The sequence below is a fragment of the Lactuca virosa genome, chromosome 9 (assembly GCF_052849685.1).
Source record: "Lactuca virosa cultivar CGN04683 chromosome 9, Lactuca_virosa_CGN04683_v6, whole genome shotgun sequence".
Classification (NCBI taxonomy): Eukaryota; Viridiplantae; Streptophyta; class Magnoliopsida; order Asterales; family Asteraceae; genus Lactuca; species Lactuca virosa.
In genome coordinates, this window is record NC_136434.1 from 34,438,151 (window position 1) to 34,462,214 (window position 24,064).

Consider the following 24,064-nt stretch of genomic DNA (forward strand, 5'->3'; position numbering starts at 1 on the left):
TAGTTTAGTTTCATTTTAACGTCAGATAGTTCGTTTCAGCATCCTTCTGCGCGGATTGTTTTCTGTAGGATTGTTCATCTCGGTGATTAGATGTCGGGGGAGGTTACTTTCTTTCGGCATATTGTTTCGGTTAAAAATAAAAGTATGTTGCTAATTTGCAATGCGACGGGCGTCGTGTTAAGGCAGTGATTTTTTTTTTCAGTGAGTAGTTTGGTTTCGACGGTTATGATTTAAGGTGACAGGTTTTGTTTTTATCATAATGTTGTGTTTTAAAATAAATGTATGATTCTGAAATGTTAGTTGTTTGTCTATTCATTTTGGTTTAATCAATTTTTTAATATGAAAAATATTAACCGAAACAAACCAAATAATGGTCGATAGAATTCAGTTTTAGTTAAATTATTTTGTTAGTTTATTCTAGTTTAACTTGTTTAGTTTGATTTACGGTTAAATTCGAATAACATATGTTAAATAAACTTTTGTTTGTTAAATGTCATTCTCTTGGATATATTATAGTAAATATATGCATGATGCGTCGGTGCGAGATAGTTTCTTTTGGCGATTAGTGTTTTTTTCGGGATAAAAATACAGGATCATGTGATTAGTTTTTTTTCTCAACAGATGACGAATAGCTTACTTTAGCGGCCAACGGACAATTTTTATTTGACGATTAGTTTTTTTTTTATTGTAAACACGTCAGTCAGTTAACAAAAAGCCATCTGATGGTGGTTATTTTTATTATCAGCATGAATAGCTAAATGTAAACCAAGTTTTTTTTATATAAGTTAAATAAAAATTCGTTAACATTATAATTAAGCATTTATTAACGTAATAATTAAGTATTCATATTACAAATATTGTAATATGTAATTTAAAATATACAATGTTTAGAAAGGTACAAAAAATGACTATCGATAAATTAACATTTGAATTAACTTCTTAAATTTAGAAAAGACAAAACTTCAAAAATGGTCACTGTAGTTTACGAAAATATCAAGTTTCGTCCCTAAGTTCAAAAAACCTCACAGATGGTCCCTGTGGTTTCAAAAACCAACTGTTTGTGGAAATGCCCCAATGACATCAATTTGTTCACACCTGGTTGTTTCTTGTTTCACAGCTTCACCATAACGAAGATGAAATGTGTGATTGGAATCGATTTTGGAGTCGAATTGGTTGGAGTGTTCGATGGGAAGTGGCTAATTGCAAATGATAAATGTCGAATGGGTTGCTTGTAAGTCGAACACAGTTGGAATACAATCTAATTTGGTGACATCGAAATCGAGTTGGAGTTAAGTCGAACTAGTATGATTTGGAAGTTGTATTCGAAATCGATAGTCAATTGGCGTCGATTAGAGTCGAATGGAGTAGTTTAACTTGTGCATTGAGAATTCGACCAGTGATGCTCTTCATTCGCATCTAGTATTGAGTTTGGATCGAATAAGAATCGCTTGGGGTCGAACGTGTGTTGGGTTTGATAGTCAAAAAATCGTGTTACTTGGGGTCCAAATCGCATTTTGTGGTATCGTATTGGAGTAATTTGAATTGCACCTTGCAATTTTGACTGATGTAAGGTGAGGTCGAATCAGATTTGCATCTGTGAACATATTTTGAGTTCATGGTCGAACAACAAGTACTTGGCGCCGAAATTTCCCAAACACCCCCTTAAAACCTTCGAAATTTTCCAAACCTAAAACTTAAATAGAAGAAACCTTCCAAGACCAAAAGGATTCACACATCTTACATAAACTATTTCAAATATATCGCTAAGCCGAGAGAGAAAAAGCATCGGCTTTCTAAAAAAACAAAACTAAATCTACATACATATTGCGAAATGAAAAAAAAAATTCTAAACCAAAGTAAATCACATATCAATTTTTGTACCTATCATCCATTCCAGATCTGTCATCGTAGCTACACACACAATTTCAGATTTGTTAACAAAATATTGCAAAAATTAAAACATTTGCAGATTATCGGATCAAGAAAGATATGAAGACGAAAAATCTTATTCTTAGCAAAAATGTCTCAAAGAAATCAGATCTGGATACATAAAGTTGTTTATCTGAAAATGTCTTGGAAGGCAAAGAACAACGGTGGTGACGACGGTAAGTAGAGGAGAGTGGTGGTGAGTGTACGATAATGGAAGCCTTTTGTTTTCAGACCATTCTTCTAAAAGGAAACCTTGAACACCTTTCCTGTTGATATAACAATTTCTGGAAGAAAAAAATATCAGTTTCAAATGGAAAGTTGAACACGATTTCGAAAACTTAAAAATCACCAAAACCTTATGCCTCTTTTGCATATAGTGTGTGGTTCGTTTGATGAAGACTTCAACCTTCTTGGCCAGAAGATCAGAGAGTGGTGGTGAAAATGTGTGGGCAACAATAGATCTGGATGCTAGGTTAGACACGAAGATGAGAAAGGGATACACAAAATGATGGGAGGGTTTCATGGAAAGAGAAAAAATACGTCTGGAAAAAACATTAGGGATAAGATCTATTTTATTTCTCTCTAATTCAAATAATTTTGAATGTGCCCCGACATTTAAGATGCCACCCAACTTTTAAGATGCAGCCTAAACTTCTCCGTCTTTTTTCCTTATGCAATGATTTTGATTAGTTTAAGACTTTGATTATGTATGTTTGATTTTGATTGGTTTAAATCTATTGATATGGATTACTATCCTAACCATTCAAATAAAATCTAGAGGCCAAAAATTTATCTCCTTGTTTTTAAGACTTTGGTCTTAAAATATGTATTATGTATGTATTATAAAGTAATATATATATATATATATATATATATATATATATATATATATATATAAATTCATCTTGAAATTACCACCTGACTTTCCATGACATCTTTTTCATTATTTTTTTGATTCACATGTTACTTGACTATGTGAGTATAATGGACGGGTATTGTTTCAAACCAAGTGAGTTAGAACCTGATCACAACAAACCAGTTGAGTTAACCAAATAAAGGCGAGTACATGTGAATTAACTACAACCAAGAAAATACATATCACTTAATTATGGCTTGAAAAGGATTGATCATCACATTGTGCAGGTTTTAGTTCAAACACATTCGTTTTTTAATTTTCAGTAAATTTCATTTTTAGTCCCTAAGCTATAGAGAGCTCTCTCGGTTTGGTCTTATTAATTTTTATTTTTTTTCTTTTTTCCGTCCATATAATACTATTTTAAAGCTTTTTTGCTCCCTGGGTCATCAAAACTCAACATACCAGTCTTTAAATTTGTGAAAAGAATAGTACCATTTTCTTTTGGTTTGAAAAGAAAATTATTTGCATTTGTGGTCCTTGTGGTACTATTATCGAACCATGTGGTCATGTGTTGTCAATTTTACAAAATTTAATGATAATTGTTAACTATTTTAAAATGATCAAGAATGGAAAAACATAAGCGGAGGGCAACAACTTTCTTTGATGTTTTTGGGTTAATTGCAAAAACGTAAACTTCATTACATGAAATAGCAATACACTTTCTGTTTTTGCAATTAATCCTAAATGAATCCTGTTGATTCAAGCAATTAATCCAGGAGAAGGTCTGAGGCAGTATTACCTAACTTGATTGATTTTATATTGTAAGTTTTGAAAAAATTGACACTATATGTTTATGAATCCTTTTAACTCCATACTTCATCTTTCCCCAAATGAATTATTATAACCGGACGAGATTCAACCATTGTACATAACTTAACCGTTTCCTAATTTTTTGTGTGGTATGAGTGATAAGCATTGTTAGTTTTCCTTTTAAATGAGCTTTCATCGAGGACAATGAATGCTTAGTGTACACCCTACATTAATAATCCTATATTACAATTTTATTAGTCTTGTTTAGTAAATTGTTATTTACATTTCCATTTTATTACTCTTTTTAGTAGGATTCAGCACAATATATATAGTAACATGAAGATGAAGCTGGCACCTTGGCTGAGATATCAGATTGGTTGCGGAAGTTGTTTGGCTGAGAAAGCAGCTTAGCTGTAGAATTTTTGCTATACTGACCCTTATTTGGAGACCCCTCTTCACATGTGTGTTTTATATAGTCTCATTTTCTATTTATTTTTAATGTGTTGGATTATTAGCGACTCATTTTTTCTTTATTTTTAATGCATTATAATGTAACCAAGTTATTTTTGAATTTCTTTTTCTTTCCATAGAGGATGTCACAGACGAATCTAAATTTTTGGTCATCCTCCCTTGATAAAAGTCGATTTTAGATTGGGTTCATCTTTTGTTGTTAGACTATGAAAATGTATTAATTTCTCCAAATCATCAATACAACAACCCCGTAAATGAGATTACTTATTTCCTCTTAAGAAAAAGGAATCGTGCAATCAATTTTAAAGTTAGTACTTTTTTTCCGGTTATTTTGTATGGTTAAAAAATCTACATACTTGCGTACTTGCATTGATGTCTTTGGTTAATTGCAAAAATAGAAAACACATTTCAAGAAATAGCAATGTACTTCATGTTTTGAGGTCTATCATTTCTAGGCCAGGCCTGACTTTGTAGTTTAAAAAAATGTTTATGAATTGGTTTTTTAATAGGAATGTACTTTAATAATAATAAAAAAAGCTTTTAGATCTTATTTTTGATTGTGTATCATTTCCAGTTTAGGTCTAAGTTTATCGAGTTTTTTTTTTATATAAAAAAATGTTTCTAAAATGGAAATTTTGATAGAAATGTCAAAGGTTCAATTAGGGACAAGGGCATGATCAGAAAGTTGAATATGGTTTAAGAATTAAGATGTTTTGAGGAAGGGGCATACATGGAAAAGTCAAAGGTTATTTGGGGTTTCAAGAACTACTTGGACACAATATTACTGACATCTCTTCAATGATGGGATCGAGTTCTAGAGGAGTTACTTGAATTTTCTCTACCTATTACTCTCAAGAAGAACTGGAAGTACGTTGCTATTTCTTGCATATGTCCCCTATTAGGCTAAATGCAAGAAATAACAATGTATTATCATTTGTTTGTCTACATGTACCATACCGTATCACTTTCATTTCTATTTTTTTTTATCTTTTTCTTTTCTTGTCGTCTCTAACTATTGTAAACTAAAAGTACATTGGTTTAATAAGAAAAAAGTATTATCAAATTAAATACTTTGGTGGGAATATTTGGATGTCAACTTGCTTTTAAGTTTGTTGATAAAAAAATGAACCTTAGCAATGTTCTTTTTTTGATACCACGCCTTACTTATTCAGTTTTTTACCTTGGTTAAATGCTTTGATATAGGCAATACACAATTGGTCCCTATGCAAAAAAAAAAAGACATTACAATATTGGTCCCTATAGAGAAAAACATTAGGTAATTTGTCCTTGTGGCAGAAAAAAGATTACATAATTCATGTTAAAGCTGTTATTGGTTCTGTGTGACCATCAATTAAAATAGTGATAATTTTTTTCTTGTAAACAATCAATTAACATGAAAATAATTTAAAACTTTCTTATAACACATTTATAAAATTAGAAATACTTGACAAAAAATGGAAGATAGTAACTAAGGGTTAACTCTTCATTCATGTCATGTGTTTGAATAGCATTCTAACATTTTATAAGATTATAGTAATGTGTACTAATTGTGATTCTGTTTATGCAAAAGTACATTGCTATTTACTTTCAAAAGATAGAAAGATAATTTGATAGATTTGTCATGTACATAACTAATATAGAAAGGAATGAAAGCAATATGCTATAAAAATAAGATAAACCAATATTATTGTTTATTCAGTTGTCAACCTGTCCAGCGGACGGGTATGACACTAGTTAAATCTGGCCGAAGTTAGCAATAGTGTTGATAGTGACTTTTAGTAAAATATACTTTTGGTCCTCGTGGTATATCGAATTCGCTACAAGGTCCAAAAATACTAATATTTTTGCATTTTCCGTTCCTATTCACTATTTCTTAGCATTGAAGTTAGGAATAGTAAAACAGTATTTTTTAGAAAAATACACTTTTGGTCCTTGTAGTATATCAATTTCACTACAAGGTCCAAAAAACAATCTTTTTGCATTTTTCGAACCTATTTCACTGTTTCTTAGCATTTTAGTCCCCGAATTACAAGCCAATTGAAGATGAGTTATAATGACCGCTCAAAGTTATGAAAAAATGTATGTATGGATTGGATACATAAAATTATTTGTAGTTTTAATTGTGTTTTATGTTTGAAGGATTTGAATATCATTGGTTGTTGTTGGGTACCAACTTCATCATTAATAGCTACGGGTAGACTTAAATGTTAAACATCTACATCAAAAGAAACAAAAAAAATTAATCGTTTAAATTCCCAATATACCCTTTGTAAAACTACTATGTTTCACCAATTGTTAGATATGGTGTTTTGTTGTTAAATCAAATAAACAAACATAACTTTTTTTTTTTGAATTGTACACAACGTATTTTTGGTAATCTTTGTCAAATATGTTATAACACAATACCAAAAAATTTAAAAAAAGAAAAGAAAAAACGACTCGCGGCGAAGCCCGAGTTTTTACTAGTTTTTAGGAAAATAATCTAACCATTTTCTTTTGGGTGTTTTTTAAAAATATGACTTTTTAAAAAAAAATCACCACTCAGAATTGGCATTCTGGAACATATTTTAGACTCATTATCGGGTGGGCCGGCCCATTACTTTGCCTCCGGAATGGAAATTTTGGACTATCCGTCCGTGTTCTGGATCAAGAATTTGAAATTCAAATTCTGGAATATAATTTGAAAAAATCAAGACCCTCGGCTCATTCCGGATCTTGTTCTGACTTTTCAATCGATTCCGACACGCGACCCCGATCCTGATTCTGATCTCCGACACGCAACTTCATCTCCAGCATGCAACTCCAACATGGAAGAAGACCACTACGACCCCGTTATTTTATGGTTACGTTCTTCACTTCAAAAACCTAGTTTTTTTTTTTTTTTATAACGTGATTATTCATCTACAATTACTATTTCGGAATGCGTAGAACACCTCCAGGACGAACTGACAACGTTTCAGAGTTTAAATTACAGATGTCATTGCTCTAGGACAAACTGAAAAATAGTTAGATGTTTGGGTATTGTTAATTTACATCGAAATGTATTGTTCCATATGTCATTATGTATATGTATGCACCCAAGGCATATATATGTATCTGTATGCACAAAGCATATGTATATATCTGTATGCACAAAGCATATGTATGTATATATATGCACCCAAGGCATAGGTATGTATATGTATGCACAAAGCATATATATGTGTCTCTATGCACTAGGCATATGTATGTATAAGTATTAAAACCATTTGTAAAAGATTTATAATATATTTACAAAAGGTTTGAAATCCAAGTTTTTACTAATATACAATTGTCCTTGAAATATAAAATGAAAATTTATAATATCATATTAAATAAATATTAGCCGTTTGAAGTTGTAAATTATATCAAATTATATGAAATGAGTATTGAAGATATATATCAAAATCCATTTATACGAAACAATAGATAACATATAGATAATAGTCATTTGAAAAGGAATATAGTGATATTTTACGTTGTATAATTGTACAAGTCAAAATGCCGGTGATGTATAACCAAACTCCGAGTTATACGAGACGACGAATAATCTAATATATAAATTATTCTTAGTCATATAACTTGTATAATTATAACTAGAAAGGTTACCCCAGCTACGCAGGGGACAAAAGCTTTCAATATTGTTTCCGAATCGATAAACATGACAGACGTAGAAAGTGCAAGGATAAAAAGCCTGGAGTTTGTCCCGGACCGTTTTTTCATGTTTTTATGAAAAAATGTAAAAGTTTTGACTGCAATGATCAGAAGTTTCAAAACGGTTAAAGAATTAAAGGGGTAGGAATTAGCAAATTTTTAGAAAAAAGATCAAAGTTGTCAAACCGTTAAAGTTTTGTGGCCAAACTTTAAATATTAAAAGGTTCCTAAAAAGTGTAAAAATATTGATTGCAAGGATCAAAAATGTCAAAATAAGTAAAGAATGAGGAGCAAAGTACAGGGACCATTTATGTGAGTACGACGAAATACGAGTCATATGAATATAGGAATAAGAGTGTTATAAAACTAACAATTTTTATATACCAAATAATTAGACTTCATATAAACAATACAAAGATTTTAGTTTATATAAATCATTAATATAGTTGAAATGTATTCACTCCCGAAAGCAATAAAAGAGTTTAATAGAAATGGGAATCGTGACACTCACTTGATTTGCAGAAACAGCAAACACGAACAATTGAAATCTTGGTATTTTCTTCTAGCTTGCACTCTGTATTATACCCGTATAATACTAATATAATATATGAAGTTGTGTATAATAAGCTTGTTTTAGCTCAATTTCCTCATTTTTCATACAATACATGTGTATTTATACTTGAAGATTAGGATTTAAATAAGGTTCTTAAAACATCTGTCAGTTTCAACACATTTTTGGCAGCTCATCTTTCACATGCATCGACTGGGACCGATACGACTAGAAAGTAGATCGAACTGGCTTCAGAACGTGACCGAAAAGAGCATCTGGAGATGCTCCATGTGCTCGCATGCGCCACCACCACAAGCCATGGTGGTCCGGTCGCCGACAAAACTTCGTTGATTGATACATTAACTTGTAAAATCTGTATATTCTTCATACGAGCTCCGTTTCATTTAGATAGTTTCCAGCAAAAATGAATATGTGTTTACGTATCATTGTATAAATAAGAGTATATACTTTTATTTTAATAATATGACTTGATAAAAAAAATCAACAACTTGTATTATGTAATGTTTTAGATTCAAATACTTGTATAATTGTGTTTTCATAAACAAATACTTGATTTTTATAAAAATTCCCACATGGATTGATGTTTTATATATTTCAGTTACTCCAAATATTTAACATAGTAAATATTGTAATTTTACTTTCTTGGTTTGATTTTTACCGAACAAATTTACTTTTTACTTATGGCAATTTTAAAAATTTTACCACTGACTTGTTTGAGCATATTTTTCATAAATTTATTATTCAATAATTCAAACACATATATTAGGTCTGTTACATGTGTTTTCAAAACGAAAGAGTTACATAGAAATGATGTAATTTTTACGATTGTCACACATTGACGCTGCATTTAATACCATGACTCTAAACGATCTCGGGGATCCCAGCTGGTACATGGATATAGGTGTCACCTTGCACCTTGCTTCATATTCAAGTATTATCTCTTCTATCAGTAATACGCATCATTATAATTCAACTTTTGTTGGCAATGATTCATCCATTTCGGTCACTCAAACCGATCATACCACAATTCCCTCTTATGATCACCCCTTACATTTAAAACCACATTCCTGTCACACCCGATATCATCAAAAACCTTATTTTTGTTCGCAAACTTACTACTAGTATATTGATACTTCCATTGAATTTGATCCCTCTGGTATTACTGTGAAGGAGTTGCTGACCAAACAAGAGCTCCTTAGATCCGATAGCACCGACGACCTCTATCTCATCACTCCATCCTCGGTCGCCTTCATTACCATTGCTTCTCTTTGGCACCGATTCTTGGGACACCTCAGACCTCGCGTTCTCTAGTCTTTAATTTCTAGTGATTTTATTTCATGTAATAAACCTAGTAAAACTTTGTCTTGTAATGCTTGTAACACTCGGTTCCGAATCGCTTTGTTATTAGGGGTTGTGGACTAATCATCAGTTATCATAAGGTTTAGGGCCTTAGCGAAGAAAGGTTTTGTCACAACTAGCAATTCAGCTAGGAAATTATGTACTCTTGTAAACATCACCCATTGTGATACATGTAATCCTCATTGATATCAAACACTATGCTCAATCAATGACAACAAATTCAATCAAGGTTCATCAAGTAAAGTCCAAAACTCTATACAAACACTTCAAATAGTCAACTAAAGATTGGAAGCCCTACACAAATCCCGATTTAAGTCCATGATGGACTAGGATTTTCTTATTGGGCCTAATGGACCAATAAGCTTCCAATTTGACTATTTTGGGCTTAGAACTCTTAAATAGGCTCTAATTGGACCCAATCTCATGGGACTTAACCTTTTTGGGCCTTATAATTCTAAAATGGACTAGTTTACCTTTAATGGGCCAAGTTGGGCCACAACAATTCCAATAACCTTAATGGGTCATAAACTCTATTCCTTTACTCTAATGAGCTGTGAACACTCATAAAGGGGCCCATTAGGCCAAAAATCTTCATTATGGGCCTCATAACCTTTAACTAATCAAGAGAAGGCCCAAAACCCCTCCATTCTTTTCCCTTTCTCGGTTTTGAAAAAAAAAGAGGAAAAAGAAAGGTGATAAAGGTATGTAGTGACACCTCACTAATACAAGGAGGTAATCTATGCAAATACCTCACATGTTTCCAAGGCAAACACCATAAACTTTCATGTAATAACCCTTACACTAACCTCCCCATTCCTTCTTCTTTTAATCTCGGCCAAGGGAGAGAAGTCTCCATTCTCCATTTAAAACTTCCAAACACATTAAGACACCTTTCTAAAATCCTAAAAAAATTCTCACCTCTCTCAAATTTTCGTGGGTTGCCTTGTGTGTGTGTGACCAAGAATATCTCATCCAAGATCATCCTCTTTGGTAAGTTCTTATTTATATATATGGGTTAACTCTTTGATTTCATCAAAATTCTCTTCCTAACCCACCTCATTTCGTGATCTATACTTCATAGAGTTCAAAAACCACCTTAAGAGCTTGCTAGGGTCGATATCTCTTCACTTCTTCATCAAAAACCGAAACATCAAAGCAAATGTGAGTTCATACCCCCTTGTTTTCGGTTTTTACTTGTTTTTTTAGGGGGGGGGGGAGAATACAAGTATTATGTGATGATCTATGTGTGTTTGCATGCGATATGTGAATTCTTTAGTTTTTGGTTGTGATAATAAGAAATATTTGTTATATTTCGAGATCTATAACAAAAAGGGTGAAATAATCATGAACAAAAACTTGATAAACAAACATACATCATAGATCTAAGGGTTCTTAAGTTAAAAAGGTGAAAAACAAAACCAAAGAACCTTACAAGTGTTATTTTTGCAAAAATAGCAAAGATTGGGTGTAAATTGTAAATTTTCGGTTTTATGGGGGTTAAAAGTTGTTTTTTTTGTATAAAAGTTTATTTTTATGAAACCATACTTTTTAAAGGGTCAAAAACAAAAAATTTGGCATATTGGGCTTTAAATTGAGCCTCACGAGATTTTGGGCCCAAGGTTGCGAAAAAAAGGAAATCTTGAGGGGCTGAAATAGAAAACCTAACAAACTATGAGTCTAAAATGTAAATAAACTTTTTCAGGGGTTGAAAATGAATTTATTACTAAATTGGACTAAAAATGCAAAGTTTTTGATTTTAGGGTCAAAATTGTAAAACTTAGGGAAATTGGGCCAAAATTGTAACTTTTTGCAAATAAAGGCTGGAAATGACAAATGCAATAGTTTTGGACTGAAATTACTATTCAAATAAAGTTTGGGTGGAAAATGTCAATAAAAATGGTTTAAGGACCAAAAATGTCAATTTACATAAAAAGGGAATAAAACTGTCATTTTTATAGAAAAAGGCGCCACAATGGTTAATCTAAATGTTTTTGGGCCAAATAAACGATTATAACTTTTGGGGTTAAAAATATCAAGTTTATAACACATGATTTTAAAGATATACATATATATAAAGAAAACTTCGTTATAAATCAAACGTCAAAATATTTCGTTATTGCGAATAAACATTTGACATACCACGAACACCAACAATACGAACTTAAACTCGATAAAACATAAGCGATTCAAAAGTTGGGCTCAAATACCTTATATACGTGCTATTGGGCATTTGTGGCCCAGTATCATGTTTATTGGGCCCGATATATTCACACATGTTTATTGGGCCTCCGGTGGCCCAATTAGATGCCTAAGGGACCCTCAATGGCTTTTACATGCTATTGGGCCTCAGTGGCCCATTGGCATTGCTAGTAAGGTCCAAATCAAACATATGCATGATGGGCCAACGTGCCCGTCTGATACTCGACAGCCTATGATAACATACATGATTAGTGGGCCTCTGCTGCCCTCTTCTCTTCGTCTGTTAGGCTTATCTATGTTATTCTAGTAAACATAAAATTAGGTTGATAAACAAGGTTATTCAAATTCAGTTGGATTTATTGGGAAATAATGGGTGACACTATTAAGTGTCGGTCGTAGTTTGTAGTTATAACCAGAGTCTCCTGGAGGGAGAGCAAGAGTTTGTGTATAGATCTATACGGGGGTGACTCCCCCACACCTGAGTTGTTCGCTACAGTTAGACTCGGCCAGTCTAGGGTGACAAAATCTTAAATCAATTTCGGCATTCGCTAGAATGCCAAGACAGACGAACTAGTCATTATTATGCATGGTTATAACGACTCGCATAGAGATCCAACACCATCAAAGTAGTCAGGGGAAAACATACTTATTCGTTGTGACGATGCAATAATACAAAACTATCATACTATTTATATCGGAAAACATCGGGTTTTCCATGGGAACAACGTTATTCACTCCAATACACAACAACTATAATACGATAATCAATTTTGAATGACAATCACTTTTACTTGTTTTGAAATCACATACACATGCCCTTATCTGATCATCGCATCTTTTCGCAACAGTTTTTGTACAGAAAATATCGGATTTTCTGGGTTTTACAAACAATACAAACAAATTTCATATCAAATGTGCTTATGAACTCACCAACATTATATATGTTGACGTTTTCAAAATAACTTGTATTCTCAGGTAACAGATAAGCTGAAGAACAATATCAAGTGTGTTAGGATGTTATGTTATGAAAAATTCTCAAACAATTTATATTATGGATGTGTAATGTTTAAACAATGTACTTGATGTGAACAATGACAGTTGTATTATGTAATGTTGGTGATGTATGTGTTGTTCATGTATATTCATTGTGATGATATTATAATTTAAGTCACACGAGCCCTCGGACGTTTCCGCCATTTGGTTCGGGGGTGTGACAGGTTTAGACCCATTTGGATGTGGGTGATGTTGGATATGTGATGAAAGGGTTCAGTTTGTACTTTAGAGCCCAAGGGTATCGATAAAGGCGTTGGTTCGGGCGTTTAATGAATTTTGGATTTTAGTTTGGTTAGTTTTTAGGCTAAATAAAGTTTATGAAAGTGTAGGGCTTCTCGTTACCTTTTTGTGGATATAAAGAACGTCAAAAACAGATAAGGGATGCAAAAGTTATGATCATTTGAAGTTATATGGGTTTTGGACCAAACCGGGTACGCATGGCGTACCAGGAGGGAATGTTTGGCGTTCAAAGGAAAATGGACGCGGGCTAGCTTGGGGACGCAGGGCGTTCACTAGGTAGTTTCAAAAACTCATTTTTAGAGTTTGGCCCCTTTATCAGCATCATTATGGACCCAAACCTCTTTCATTCTTCAGCCTCCATCCTCTCTAACCCTAAGAACGAAACCCTAGCCCCCATTTGAGTGATTCTTGAGCTTCAAAGTGATTTATATGTGTTTTTAGTGCTTGATGAGGAAGAAGGAACTTCTTGAAGAGTCATTTCTTGACTTGGAGCTTTTGGATTCAGGCTTTGTTAACCTAGATCTAACTTCTGGAGGTATAAAGTCTCAACCTTGACAACTTTTTCATGTATATCTAGCTAGGTGGCACTTTGTTATGATTCTGGTCCCTTTGTGGTGGTTCTTGTGAGTAGAAGTTGATCCAGCACCTTTGAGCTTCATATTTGGCCCTTGTTGGGGTTATGGAGTCATAAAGTTTGGATCTTGATGAGTATAAACCTTCCATGCATGATTTGGTGGTCATTTGATGAAGTTTGGGACTTAGGGTTTTGATTTGGGTCCCATTGAGTTATGTTAAGTCATGAAGTCGGAAACTTTATGACTTAAGAAGTCCCTTGAACTCAGATCTGGAAGTTGGAAATTTAGACTTAATGGATTGAGTTGAGAAGATGCACTTTTGGTCCCTTTTTTAACTTAAAGGATTAGATCTTGACTTCTTGGATCATTCTAATGGAAAAAGTTGGAAACTTTATCCATTATTGAGATATTAAGAGCATAAAAATGTAATCTTGGGTGTTGTATTCAATCCATGCATGTGTTAGATGGTCTTATTGGGTTAAAGGTTAAAACTTTGACTTTAAGCGCTTAATGGATATGCAAGGTCATAAAGTTGGAAACTTTATGACCCTCAGTGACATATTGGACCTAGATTTGTGTTTGGACGAAAGGACTTAAGGTATTAATGTTGGGTTATGAGCATAACAACATTCCTATGGTGTTCATGCAAACCCTAATGTTTGGATCTAGTTTTTCTAATTGTATATGCAAATTGTCCAAGACTTGTACAACCCTAATCTAGCATACAACAAAACTAATTGAATATCAAATATATAAGTTAGAAGAATACATTGATTGTTGATTGAAGATCTTGAAGCTTTGAGAACCTTAGCACCCTAAATGTTGTGCCTCTAATGAATCAAAAACACCAAAAGCAATTGGATGAAGCAAGAGATAGAGGGGAGAGGGAAAATTCAACTCCAAGACTTCTAGGGTTAGGTCTAGCCGAATTCTCATGCCCAAGGGGTATTTATATAGGTGTGTGAATTAGGGTTTCAGTCATTATCCTTATCTGGTTACTTAGCCACCAAGCAGCCTATAAGATAATTCTAGAACCCATGATTTGGACGAATTCCTAAGGCCTTATCCTTAGAATTTGTCCACCCTATACTCTAGGGTTTCCTTACCCAACTTTACAACTATCACATAATTACAAGTTCAGTCCCTTAATTCAATTAACCTCTTTTGAACACAAAATTAACTCTTAATTAATTCTTGACCAATGTTAATTAAATAAATATAATTTCTCTTTTAATATATTATTCTTATAATATATTAATAAACCATAATAACCTCTTTCTCTATTATTCATCCAATCAAGTTGCTTTGGTGAAGGCAACCCAAAAGGACCATGCTACAACCGGGTCAAGTTCATACCAAATATAGTTATGGACTTAGACACTAATCCAACAGTCTCCCACTTCGATAAGTCTAATAACTATAAATGCAAGTATGACTTCAGGATCCGGTTAGCAATCGCAGTTCTCAAAACTCTGATCTTATCAGTAACTTGTCCTTTTGATAAGGGATCGTATAATCCTCCGTTCTCAAGATATCTTGCGGACAATTACATGGAACTTATTGTCCAACAGTTTGTTTCTGGATTTCTGATTTGTCTGACATAGAACTTAATTGAACACATCAACTCAGTTCTGACCGGGCCCGACACATAAGTCAAACCAAATCATCGAGGGGCCCAAGATATCTCTTTACCCTCTTAGAATAAAAGGAACATATAAACTTCAACTCATATGCATTTACCATTTACTCATCAAATCATACACAACATTGTGTTTTATGACATCAAGTTACTGATGCGTTTACGCATTATTAATGCACAACCAACTCGCAAACAATAAACCATATATCTAGGTTTCAAGATTATATGACATTATCGTCTCACAATCACTCGAGATAAATTCCATGAAGTGATTCATGTGAGCGTGGGTTTATTCCAATGCTCAAATGTTATTCATAAGCACTCATGAACGTTGTAGCAAACTTTTGCTATGTCTAAAACACTTTAGGCAGTCTACACACCAATTCATGATAATCTTCATTCATACCTACTTCCAAAGTATGATCGACTGTGGATTGTTTAAATATTTCTTATTATTTGGGAAGTCAAAACATGCAAAGTGAAACAATAGTAAATAATCAACACAAGACAATACTTTACTTATAAATAAAACACCTTTATTTAAATCATCAAATGTCAATTACAATTTACTATTACAAGTTTCTAAAGTTATCTAATCACTAAAACTAATATCGTCCTTCAGCCCGATGCTCCTAGCGTGCTGCAAGTGCTTAACCCTACTTAGTCCCTTCGTAAGGGGATATGCTGGGTTATCCTCTGACAATACCCTCTTCACTACGAGGAGTCCCTCTTCTAACCGATGTCTAATAAAGTGATATTTCCTGTCGATATGTCAGGATCTGCCATGATCCCTCAGTTCCTTGGTCAAGGCAACCGTACCTTCGTTATCGCAGAAAATCTCCATAGGCTCCTTTATGGCTGGCACAACACCAAGGTCTCCGATGAAGTTCTTCAACCATATTGCCTCCTTTGACGCTTCGCTCGCTGTAATGTACTCTGATTCGCATGTTGAATTAGCTACGGTCTCTTGCTTGGAACTCTTCCAAGTCACTACTCCTCCATTAAGGGTAAAGACCCAGCCCGACTAAGACCGAAAGTTGTCTCGGTCAGTCTGAAATTTGGCGTCACTGTACCCTCGCACCCTTAAGTCATCACTCTCACCGAGGATAAGAAACCATTACTTAGTCCTCCGAAGGTACTTAAGAATATTTTTGACTGCGGTCCAATGTGCTCTGCCAGGATTCCCTTGATATCTGCTGACCATGTTCAACGCGAAGCCCACATCAGGGCGAGTACAAGTCATAGCATACATGATCGAGCCAACTGCGGAAGCGTAAGGAACTCTACTGATTTCTGCTATCTCGGCTTCGGTACTCGAGCTTTGAGTCTTACTCAACTTGATATTGCTTTGGATTGGTAACTCCCCTTTCTTGGAATCCTCCATACTAAAACGTTTCAGCACCTTATCCAAGTAAGTACTTTGACTAACTCCTATTAGCCTTTTACTCCTGTTTCTCACTATCCTTATTCCCAGAATATAGGCAGCTTCCCCGAAGTCCTTCATAGAGAAACACTTCCCAAGCCAGGACTTAACCTCCTACAAAGTTGGGACGTCGTTTCCTATGAGTAGTATTTCATCGACATACAAAATGAGAAAACTAATTATACTCCCACTGGCCTTGACAAACACACATGACTCATCCTCGCTTCTCGAAAATCCGAACTCTTTGACTTTCTCATCGAAACAAAGATTCCATCTGCGAGACACTTGTTTTAGTCCATAAATGGACTTCTCAAGCTTACACACTCTATTAGGGTGCTTCGCATCAACAAAACCCTCTGGCTGACTCATGTAAACATCCTCAGCCAACTTCCCATTAAGGAAAGTGGTTTTGACATCCATCTACCATATCTCATAATCATGAAATGCAGCAATGGCGAGCAACACCCTTATAGACTTTATCTTTGCTACTGGTGAGAAGTTCTCATCGTAGTCAACTCCGGGAGTTTGAGTAAAGCCCTTCTCAACCAATCGCGCCTTATAAGTGTGTACCTTCCCATCCATGTCGTTCTTCTTCTTGAAGATTCATTTGCACCGACCGTCTTTCGACCTGATACATTGTCAACCAAATTCCAAACTTGGTTATCATACATGGACTGGATCTCACTGTCCATAGCCTCTTTCCACTTCGCAGACTTCGGGCTTGCCATGGCTTCCTTGTAGCTACAAGGTTCATCCAAATTCACTAGTGTACTATCAATAATGAACGTATCACCTTCACTTGTTATATGAAAACCATACAACACAGGTGGAACACTAACTATACCAGAACGTCTAAGAGGTAAGGACTCGTCAATTGATTCAACAAGAGTTTCTTCCTCAGATTGAGTGCCAGTGTTAGAGGTTCCTTCATCGCTTGACTCTTGAATCTCTTCAAGATCAATTTGCCTCCTACTATCCTCTTGGCTTATGAGTTCTAGTTCTCGGAAAACCCCTCTCCTCGCAATGAAGACGACATAATCCTTCGATCTATAGAAGAGATATCTAAAAGACTTTTGTGGGTAGCCGATGAAAATACATAGCTCACTACGAGGTTCGAGCTTGTCGTGAGTCTCTCGTCTTACGAAAGCCTCGCAACCCCAAACCTTGATATGTGCCAACGAGGGAGCTTTCCCTGTCCACATCTCGTGAGGAGTTTTGGCAAGCTTCTTGGTTGGGACTAGGTTAAGGATATGGACGACAGTCTCTAAGGCATACCCCTAGAATGAGATAGACAACGAAGCCCGAATCATCATGGAACGAACCGTGTATAACAAGGTTCGATTGCGCCTTTCGGCCACACCATTCAATTGGGGTGTCCTAGGAGGCGTCAATTGTGAAACAATTCCACATTCCCTTAGATAGTCGTGGAATTCAGCACGAAGATACTCTCCTCCTCGATCGGATCTTAGCATCTTAATTTTCCTGCCTAGCTGATTCTCCACTTCTGACTTAAACTCTTTGAACTTTTCAAAAGTTTTTGACTTTTGCTTGATCAATTAGATATACCCATATCTGCTATAATCATCGGTAAAAGTCACATAGAAGCGACATGCATCCTTTGTGGTGGATCTAAAGGGTCCACACACATCCATATATATGAGATCCAATAAACCCTCACCCCTATCACAAGTACCAGTGAATGGTGAATTTGTCATCTTTCCAAGTAAACAAGACTCGCACACGTCATCGTCCTTAGGTCGAATGACTCCGACACTCCACACTTTTGGAGTTGGGCTATGTGTTTCTTGTTAACATGTCCAAGAAGACAATGCCACAAACATGCTTTGTCCAAACTATTGGAAGAATCGACATGTAAAACATTATTTCCTAAGTTATCAACAACCATCACAGTTTCATATATTCCATTACAAGGCAATGCTTTAAAATAAAGAACACCATTAAAGAAAGCATTAATAGAAACTTTTTCATTATCAAACAAAAATCTAAATCCTTGTTTATATAAACCATGAAAAAAAATAATGTTTTGTGTCATTTGTGACGAATAGAAACAATTATTCAAATCTAGACCTAACCCACTATTAAGCACTAAAGAGTAAACTCCAATCTTGGTGACAGACGACGCTTTCCTATTCCTGAAACATCCCAAAATACGACCCAAAATTTTTTGTTTAAATAATACTAAAAATCATAACACTGGATACCATATCATAAAATCGTACGTCATGTATCTCAAAAACCATAACAAAAGTGTCGTATCAAAAGCTATATCAAATCATAAATAAATGTCTGAACAAAAACTCCCAAGAAAATAAGCTGAAGCTGTGGTGTGTGCGATGCCATCATCCCGAGCTCTTCCCTTTGCCTGTGGAAGTACCTGAAACCAAAACTGAAACTGTAAGCACGAAGCTCAGTGAGCTCCCCCAAACTACCATATACCATACAATAACATATAAAGCACATACTGGGCCTTGCCCACTGCATCGGACCGAGGTCCGGACTAACTGGGGCCTTGCCCCCTACATCGGACCGAAGTCCGGAACTAACTGGGACCTTGTCCCCTGCATCGGACCGAAGTCCGGACTAACTGGGGCCTTGCCCCTGCATCGGATCGAAGTCCGGAACTAACTGGGACCTTGTCCCCTGCATCGGACCGAGTCCGGACTAACTGGGGCCTTGCCCCCTGCATCGGATCGAAGTCCGGAACTAACTGAACATAGCATAGCATAAACGTATCAACAAGCATGAACACATATACTGTATACTGCATCGGGCCGTAGCCCGGAACACATAACACATAAATCCTGTCTGAGCCACGAAGGCATCAAACATACTAACTACTGCATCGGACCGAAGTCCGAAAACTACTGCTAACTAAACGGGCCAGCATTGTGGCCTTAGACCCGTTCCTACTGGAAGAAAACTCACCTCACACTGCTGAAGTCCTGCTGACAAAACCATAGCTGCTGGATGACAGATTTCCGATCTGTCAATATCAAAATAACACTCAATTAATAATTGGGTTCCAACTCATAGTCATAAGTCCATGCTTGGGGGTAAAAGGCTACTATACCCCTATCTTGGCTTGATCCCAAGGCCCAAACCAAAGGCCCAAAAGTCCAACTATGGCTTAAAGCCCAACATATGGCCCAATTTTCCAAATTGGGCCCAAGCATATACATGGTCTTATTCTAAGGCCCAACATCTTAAGGCCCAATTATGGCCCATCTATGGCCCAATTTTCCAAATTGGGCCCAATCCTTCATATGGGCCTTACCCTAAAGCCCAACTAATTACTCTAGTCCATTTGATTATTCTTGGATGGCCCATTAATAATCCAATCAAGGCCCAATTGAAAGGCCCAATAATAAACCCAAGTGAAATTAGGGTTTCACATAAAATGATGATTAGGGTAAAGTTTCTTACTTAACCCATTAAGGACTTAATCCATTAAATCCCACATAACCTTAGGTTAATTTGCAATGATTATTAATTAATATCTCAGTTATTACATATTTCCCGTGTGTCCCGATTAATTCCCCAAAATAGGGTTTTATTGGGTCAATTAGGGCCCATTAGACCCATTAGGGTTCCTCACAAAATGACAATTAGGGTTAAGTGTTTCTTACTTAACCCATTAAGAACTTAATCCATTAAGGGCTTAATCCATTAAGTCCTTTACTCTGCTAGATAAATGGTATATAAATGGTATGGAGTAATTAGGCTTAATACATACTCCAATCCCAATGGCCCAAAAGTGGTCCAAATAAGTCCAAGGCCCAAATACTCACAATTAGGGTTTTCCATCCAAACATGGCCCAATAGGCCCAAAATTAATCTCTAAGCCCATTAGGGTTTTCTAGCGAGGCACCACCCACTACCACCTCGGGTAGTGGTGGTCAACGGCGGCGGCCACCACCTTACTGTGGTGGTTATGGTTCTTTTGATTATTCTTAGATAATTACAATTACAATGCTTAAACCAAAACTAAACACACACACACTAACACAAACACACACACAACCACCCTAGTGGTGGCCGGCGGTGGCTGCTCTTGATTTTTCCAGCTAGACAAAACACAAACCATAAAATACGTCTCTTGCTCGGGAATGCACACGACCACCCACTTCACGGTGGCGTACGGAGGTCCGATAGCAATAGCAGCGGCACAACGGCGGCAGCCACCATTTCCAATGGTGGTGGTGGTTCCTGTCCACAAATCACACATACTACATCACAATTAATAAACACACACACACACAGCCACCTCCTACGGTGGCTGGTGGCGGCAAAGGGCAGAAAACGGTGGCAGCCTCCACCATGAGGTGGTGGCGGTGGATTTCAAACCAAATGACACCTGGCTTATACATACAACTCGTGGCAGCAATCCATGTCCAAAAACAACACAAGACCAAGACTCCCAACCACCGACTAGGAGGCTGAGGTCGTCGGAGTAGGCAGAATTGGCGGTTCAAGGGCCGCCGGTGTTCACAGCCTTCAAACACGGCGTCAAAACACCAAAACGAACGAAGGAGAAGAAGAATGTGTTGCGACTAGCTTACCAGATGTCTCTGACGGCTCATGAACCACGCACAACGACCCAGTTCCATTCCGATTTGGCGACTCCTCGACTGCCCATGGCGTCTCCGGCAGCAACGTAGTGATGGCGCTCCTCGGCGGGCAACTCTGTCTGATCGGAATAACGAGAAGGGAAGCGATGGCTGAGAAGGTTCACGTGAGGTGGCGTCGGCTGAACCCACACATGGCGGCTGGTGAAGATGATCTATTAAGTCTAGGGTTTTAGGAGGCGACATGGGTAAGGGATACGGGATTAAGTCCCGCTCATTTCAACATTTATTAGATATACAACTTTGGTCCCTCCTTCTCGTTTTCTTTTCAAGTTTAGACTATAATTACCTTTTAAACCCTGATCCCATAATTTCCTTTCATAGTAGATCCCTAAATTACTAATAAGCCCCCTAAGCCTTCAAATCCTTTCGAATTAAGTCCCAATAATTACCACTGAGCCCTTGCCTTCATAAATATTTACAAACTGGATCCAAAACTTACACTTTTAACCCCTGACTACTAAAATTGTGACAATTAACTCCTCAAATCCAACACCATGCTATATAATTATTGATTTTAAGGCTATTATACAATCATTAATTTATTCATTTATTTATTTAATAAACGGGGTGTTACAACTCTCCCCTACTTAAATTAGATTTCGTCCTCGAAATCAGTCCTTACCATTCCTTACACGCTAACTACCCAAGTAACATGGCCACAATCCTGTGCACACCCTAGTCTTCCCCAGGGTAACCGTGACTAATCTTCGCAAAGCCCTAAAATCCACATATAAACGAATTTCTTGCAACAATCACCACTACCAAATCTGAAACCTGCAGTCTCGAGGTGGTCTAAATCCCTGACAGACCACTCATACTGAATCATTATAGCCGAACCCCGCGGTGGGTGACTTAGCATTATTTAGCAATCTGTTACGCTTATCATACATGAGGTCCTCAAATACCATTACTGCTGGAGACCCAAAACTGTCTGAAGCACTGATATGCCTGAAAACATTGAACTGTCTGAAACACTGGCTGTCTGAAAACATTGAACTGCCTGAAACTATATGCTGCCACATGGCTGCTTCCCAACATTTACCGATACCTACCTGGTCTCGATTTTTCGCCAATCATCTGAAATATCGGGTTCCAGCCCGACTGCAGAGCCAAAGGACTCCCTACTTAGTCGTCTCACACGACTTCAAAACAAAATTCTTCTATGGAACTAGTTGCCACTAGTTATCATGACACTGAGGCTCTAACAACCTCCTGATCCAACCAATCGGGTCCATGCGTCGAATCTTGACGCCACCAAATCCCAAGCTAAACATGATTGCTACATGACCAATTGTAGCCTTATACAACAAGCAACCTGAAGCAATCCATTGCTTCCTTGATCTCAAAACTGCAGTGGCGTTCCTACAGTCTTATCACTGGCTCAACTAGATCTAATCCATCCAGATAATTCCAAAATCCAATCCGTGGATTTCCATATCCTTACTGCTACACCCTAACTGGTGGGTACTATTGTTCCTCCCGCGTCCTAACAACGCGCTCATGCTGTCTACCAGCCAAGTGAATGCTACGGCTACACCCGCAAACTTACCACACTCTATCATTATCTGGCTGCTAGTGAATGCTACGACTATACCCGCAGACTTACCACACTCTAACACTATCTGGCTGCTAGTGAATGCTACGGCTACACCCACAGACTTACAACACTCTGATACTATCTGGCTGCTAGTGAATGCTACGGCTACACCCGTAGACTTACAACACGCTATCACTATCTGGGTCGAACGCGCACTTGACCTAACACTCTACTGAACCCATGACCTGACTGGAATCCCCAAACTGATTCCCTAAGTCCGGCTATCAACATTCCGAGGACGCGATCTCATTATTGGCAAGTTTTTCCGAACTTCCAACTCACAATATTCTCAAACCATACAGCCGCTTGGGCTGTCTTCCTTCCTAACAAGGATGCGAAACTTATCCCAGTTTCAAAACTGCTCCTACTTCTGAATCCTTGGATGATTCTTCCCCACTTTGATTCAACTAACGTCTTACAACACACAATACTGGAAGGATTTGTTGGATTAGTGTCTAAGTCCATAACTATTTTGGTATGTACTTGACCCGATGGTGCATGGTCCTTTTGGGTTGCGTTCACCAAAGCAACTTGATAGAATGAATTATGGAGAGAAAGGATTAATTATGATTTATTAATATATTATGAGAATAATATATTAAAGAAGAAATCATATTGTTTAATTAATATTAGTCAAGAATTAATTGATAATTAATTTTGTGGCTAAAAGAGATTAATTAAACTTAAGGGACTGGAATTATAATTATAAGATAATTGCAATTGGGCTATGGATTACCTTATAATATAAGGTTGGACGAATTCTATGGGCAAACTCATTAGAAATCGTCCTAGGCCTTTAAGGAAGGAGTCCATGGGTTGCTTAGGGCCTAAGCATCCAAATTAGGGTTTCCTTGTTTGATAACCCTAATAGCCTCATTATTTAAAGATCCCTAGAGCACCAAAAACGTGTGGAAGTAACTCCTTAGGGTTTTGGACGGTTTTTGGGTGTCTCTTCTCTTCTCCTCTTCATCCTCTTGCTCTTGGTGTTTGTGAACCATTAGAGGAGTGACATTTGTGACTA

General features: G+C 36.4%; 2 long non-coding RNA genes across 2 annotated transcripts; both read right to left on the bottom strand.

The window, feature by feature from the left end:
* Positions 1 to 1,737: 1,737 nt before the first annotated feature.
* On the bottom strand, positions 1,738 to 2,581 carry LOC145136132 (uncharacterized). The gene is made up of 2 exons (XR_013720248.1): positions 2,285 to 2,581; positions 1,738 to 2,213 (listed from the first exon to the last, which is right to left on the bottom strand). It is a non-coding gene; the product is annotated as an uncharacterized LOC145136132 (long non-coding RNA).
* A 16,416-nt stretch (positions 2,582 to 18,997) lies between these two features.
* Positions 18,998 to 21,624, bottom strand: LOC145138281 (uncharacterized). Its single transcript, XR_013721429.1, has 4 exons — positions 21,378 to 21,624; positions 20,900 to 21,024; positions 19,744 to 19,801; positions 18,998 to 19,192 (listed from the first exon to the last, which is right to left on the bottom strand). It is a non-coding gene; the product is annotated as an uncharacterized LOC145138281 (long non-coding RNA).
* Between the last annotated feature and the right edge of the window lie 2,440 nt (positions 21,625 to 24,064).